This window comes from Candoia aspera, chromosome 2, assembly GCF_035149785.1.
Source record: "Candoia aspera isolate rCanAsp1 chromosome 2, rCanAsp1.hap2, whole genome shotgun sequence".
Classification (NCBI taxonomy): domain Eukaryota; kingdom Metazoa; phylum Chordata; class Lepidosauria; order Squamata; family Boidae; genus Candoia; species Candoia aspera.
The window spans coordinates 4464929-4470733 of NC_086154.1; positions in this window are offsets into that span (position 1 = coordinate 4464929).

Sequence of the window (5805 nt, forward strand, 5' to 3'; positions counted from 1 at the left end):
ACCTACCTGAGCACCAAGGGGAAGTCCATGGTGGCTGTGCAGATCTTCTCCATCTTGGCCTCCAGTGCTGGCCTGCTGGGTTTCATTTTTTTCCCAAAATGTTACATTATTTTTCGAAGACCAGATCTGAATACAAAAGAACATTTGATGTCAAAATAAAATAGCACAGTGAGCTTTGGGCAAGGGGCTTCCAAAAAGTTAGTTAATAATTCCAGCAAACTGTACCTGACATGTTAATGTTCCTTTAATTAAAAAAAAAAAGCCACCCACCAACCCCCTGCCAAGTCCTGTTTTCTCAAATCTTTAATTTCTGTCCATGACAAATCAGATCTAGTGTGTCATGCACACATATACACACACATGAGCAGGGCCCACAATAATTTTGATCATATCCATGTTGGCATGGTGGCCATGAACTCAAAGCTTTAAAGATGATAATCAGCTCCTTGAACTGCACCTAGAAACATGCAAATCACACAGCAGAGATGTTACCTGGGTAAGTATTGGTACACCTAATACTATACACTCCACTGCTTTCTGGACCTGTTGAAGCTTCCAAATGCTTTTCAAGTGCAACCCCATGTAGAGTTTGTTGCAACAATCCAGAGAGGAAAGGGCTATCATGTGAGTGACTATGAGCAGAGCCTCCTGATCCAGAAAAGAGCAGAACTGGCATATAAGATGGATTTGTGCAAGGCCCTTCTAGCTCCTTCTGAAGCAGGAGTCTTGAGTCCAGATTGTGCACCAGTTTGGTCCCTGCAGGAATACTACCCTATCCATAATTATTGATAGAACAGCTCAAAAATCAGGTGACCCCGAACCCAGACACACTTAGTTCTTTCTATGGTTCAGTCATGACCTGCTATCTCCATCCAGACCTTCAGAGTCTCCAGGCACTGGAGTAAGCACATCTACAACATCACTTGTACAGCCCAGGGCAGAGATGTGCCACTGAGTATCATGACTATATTGAGGATACCTCATCCCAGGCTGATAGATGACATCACCTAGCGGCTTCATGTTTATGTTAAATAGGAGTGGAGAGAGAGGAGAGAGAGTGACTGGGAACTCCGAGGCTAGGCGTGAGTGTTCTGTCCATGACAAGGAACTGATGTCAATATCCCCAGATGCCCGATAGTCTCCAATAACAATCTCATCTATAGTTGAGACTGTTGCCATGAACTCCCAAGCCACCTTTGATTAGCTGCTCATAACAGGGCAGCTAATCAATCCTGGATATGAGTCAAAACCATCAAAACAACAGAAACCCCCAATCAAAACTCAATCATCAGCATACATGATCCTTGAGCCCACATCAGTAGATGATCTCCACCAGTGGTTTCATGTTGAAGAGGAGTAGAGAGAGTGCTGAGCCTCATGGCATCTCTTACTTGGTTTGGTTTGGCCTCTTACTCCCCACAACCAGCAACTGGAACCATCCCCTCAAGAAGGAGGAGAACCATAGTTGTACACAGAGGTCTTCAGTGGCAGTGCTGGACGAGGCCATGACTGATGGTATAGAACACCCCTGAAAGACCAACAAACACCAAGAGGGTCACAGTACCCCATTCTGATCCTTCAAAGGTCATTCACAAGGGAAACCAAGACAGCCTCAGTGCTAAAGTGCCAGTTTGGTCTAGTGGTTAAGGCAATGGGGTAGAAACCAGGAGTCTGTGAGTTCTAGTCCCACCTGAGGCACGAAAGCTGGCTGGGTAACTGTCATGTTCATCGTTCCAATGTTCTGAATACATCGTAACGTTTCGCATGTCACTTTCCTGATACGTGTTTGCAGAGTGGAGATTTCCAGCCATACCAGGCTGTAATCTCATTACTGTAACTGTGGAATGTGTGTTTGGGTTATGGAATGTCTTCAAGGTTACTTTCTCAGGCCGATGTGGGCAACCGTTGCTAACACCGGGGAGGGGGTGGTTGCTAAGCGGGAGCGAGGGCGGAACCGGGTTTGAAGCGAGGGTTTTTAGTTAGTATTTGGTGCGCTTTTGCTCATTCTCAGCTTTCTTTGTATTTGCACACTATTCTTTCAATAAATCAGTTTTCATTAAGAACCTGCTTGTGAGGCTGAGTATGTCAGAATAGGCAATCGTTACAGTAACCTTGGGCCAGCCAGTCTCAGCCCAACCCACCTCACAGGGTTGTTGTTGTGGGGAAAATAGGAGGAGGAAGGAGTATAAGGTACGTTCGCTGCCTTGAGTTATTTATAAAAATAATAAAGGTGAGATAGAAAATATATCAATAAAATAATCCATTTCCTGCAGAGCTTTGAACATTTCTTTCTTGGTAGAGCTACAAACAGGTTTTTAACCTCAACATCACATTTATTAGCCCAAATTTTGGTGTATGAGTAACACCGGATAGCCCCTGTCACTATCTGTTTAACCTAAGCACCTTTGCACGCACTCATACACTTGCACACTTTTCTATAAACTTGAGAGAAAAGGTTAAATAACATTTATTTAAAAATGGCAGTCAATACATTATTTGAGAAAAAAGAAACCTAACATTTGGGGAGAAAGACGGAGTCCAGCAGTCCAGCCCAGGAAGGACGCCCAGGTGCTGCAGAAGACCAGCATGCTGAAGGTGATCAGCTTGGCTTCGTTGAAGGCCCTGGGCAGCTCCCTGGCCAGGAAAGCCACCATGAAGCAGACGGCAGCCAGGAAGCCCATGTAGTCGAGGGGGCCATAATATAAGGGGACAGAGCCTTCTTTGTACTGCAGGATGATCTCCCCAGGCTGGGGGTGCAGCTCAGAGAATGGGAGAGAAGCTCCGAGCCAGATGGCACAGACGTTAGCTTGGATACCAGAGTGTGGCGGGGTGAGAGGTAAGGTATTGTACAAACCATGGATCAGGAGGCTGAATGCTTCTCCTCTGAGATTCACAAGAGGAAGTTTAGTTAGAAAAACTATACACTCCTTGTGTATTTAAGCCTATTATTTGCAACCTATCTGTGCCTAATGATAGATGACGTAAGTGACAGGTGACAGACCTTCAGGCGGTTCCCAATGTCCATTTCCCCTGTGTCCTTAAGCACCCCCCTTTCCCAGCAGTCAACACAATTCTTTCTCCAGCCTTTCCTTTAAGTCTCCTTCAAACTTCCTTAACTTACACTCTGCCCTATATTTTCTTCTACCCTCCAAGCTGCATAGATCTGTAGGTCCTGCTTGAGGTTGCAGTAGCCTGGGAATTGCTCCCTTTTCCTGAGTGGCTTCTCCATCTCTCAGCCCTTCTCCATTTGTGGGAGGGAATCAATTTCCGGCTGCTGGCGGGCTGTAGGTGCTCTGAGTCTTTGGAAGGCCTGGGAGACTGCCAGGCTCTGCTCCTCCTTGCTCAGCTGTGTCAGCTTCAGAGTCTTGTTGCTCACTCCACTGAACCGCTGATGTCCAGTGTCACCTCCTCCATGCACAAGTGGCTTCTCCTTCAGGTCCTTGACCCCCCCTTCCTTCCTCTCCTCCAGCGACACCCACGCCCTCTGCCTGCAGGGGTTCCCTTTGATGTCTCTGTGATACGGGCATGGTCTTTGCTCTCTGAAAGTATCAGAGAACACAAAGCCATCAGGAAGGAAACTACGTGGAAGAGGGAACCAGGGGGTCAGCAATACTGGACTTGATACTTGCTAATAGGGATGTGGTGGTTGATGGAGCGAAAGTTGTAGGAACTTTGTGGGAGAGCGACCATATCAGACTAGGATTCACCTAACTGCAGGCAAGGTAACTGAACCAAGTCAGATTTTAAGAGAGCTGACTTCAACAAACTAAGAGGAGGAATAGGAAGGATTCCATGGATGGAAATCCTTCTCAGAGTACGCGGGAAGCAGTTAGCCCAGATCAGAATCACACACCAGCATTTCTATAAAAATAAATTTATTTACAGAAAGCACCAAAACATTTTCAAACTTGTGCATGCACACGTTCTCAGAGCTGAGGAAAGAGGCTTCTGTGAGAAAAAGGAAACTAGTCACAAGCAAGCTGCCCTCAAGGCAATGCAGCTATTAACTCTTAAACTGAGGACAATTAACTTCAAACTTTTCACCCGGCCGATGCTTAAGGAAGTACTTAGTTACCATAGTAGCCAAGAGCAGAAAAAAATGCCATCAATCCTAAGGGGGAAATCAGTTCAGGATGCTTGGGAAATTCTAAAAAATGAGATAATAAAGGCCCAAACAAAAACAACGCCATAGAGAAGGAACAACGAGAGACACCTGACAGGACCAGTGTGGCTGCACAAAGAGCTTTCTGACAAGCTGAGGGATAAAAAGGACAAGTATAAGAAACAGAAAGTGGAGCTTATAACTAGAGCAGAATGCCAGCAAATAGCCCAGACCTGTAAGGACGGAGGCAGGAAAGCTCAGACTCAGAACGAGCCAAGCCTTGCAACAAATGCCAAAAAGAACAACAAGATGTTTTCCAATATGTAAGGAGCAAGAGGAAAGTCAAGGAAGTGGTTGGTCTGCTGGTGGGAGAAGATGGCAAGAAGGTGACGGGCAGCAGGGAGAAGGCGGATGTCATCTCGGAACCATGGAATGAAAGCTTTGAGAGCTCCTGGAGCACGGGGGAACTGCCAGAGGACTGGAAAAGAGCTGATGTGGTTCCAACCTTTAAAAAGGGGGGAAAAGTGGATCCAGGTAACTACAGACCAATCAGCTTCACCTCAATACCTGGGACAATCCTGGAAAGGGTAATCAAGCAGCAGGTTTGATAATGAGGCAATTCCTCCCCTCCCCAAAGGCCCTTTCCCTTTAAGCTCAGGCATAAATAGCCAGTTTGGTCTAGTGGTTAAGGCGCTGGGCTAAAACCAGGAGTCTGTGAGTTCTAGTCCTGCCTTAGGCACAAAAGCCGGCTGGGTGACCTCGGGCCAGTCCCTCTCTCTCAGCCCAAGAGCCAATCAGGTGTGGTAGGAGAGTTCTAGTCCTGCCTCAGGCATAAAAGGCAGCCGGGTGACCTTGGGCCAGTCCCTCTCTCTCAGCCCAACTCACCTCACACGCTTGATATGGGGAAAAGAGGGGGAGGAAGGAGTATTTGGTATGTTAACCACCTTGAGTTATTTATAAAAATAATAAGGGTGGGATAAAAATCAATCAATCAATTCAGAAGGCCAAGGAATGCTGAGAAACTGGGACAAGATCCCAGGTGACCCCAGACCCTGGGAACGAAGGACAGCTTGATAAAGCCCATAGCAAGAACTCTCTAGGAAGAAACTCGATCCATGAAATAATCCTTGTTTATTCTTTCAACCCTCCTCCTGTACATCTGTTGAGGTTTTCCTACTAACGATTAAGACTGCTATTGTACCTAATCATTTAGGCCCGGTGAAGAGGTTGTATTTGATTGTCTCCTCTCACGTGCTTCATGCAAATTGCCTGGGGGGAGGAAACCTGCCCGGACTTGTTCTTACTTCCTCTTTTTTTCTCTCTGCCGATATGTAGCCAAGCTAGGTAGCTCTCAATGAGAGCTAAGTCCTTTAAATATGTTTTGCTTTTTTGTAAATAAATTATTTTTATAGATATGCCTGGTGTGTGTGACTTTTCTGATCTCTCCTGGGCTAAAGGCTTTCCCAGCATTCTGCCAACAACATCTGCCCATTGCCTACGATATGCAGCCCAGCTGCTTCAATGACCGCACTATATACATAACGTGAACTATCCAGTCAAATACTTCCTGTTGCCCACATCTAATCAGTTTCCTGTAGACAATCAAATGTATCCTCTACTTTGCACCAGTTCATTAAATTGACCATAACTCCTCCCTTCTTTAGGCCTGTCTTCTCTCCAGCGCAGTCAATTCACCAAGTTGT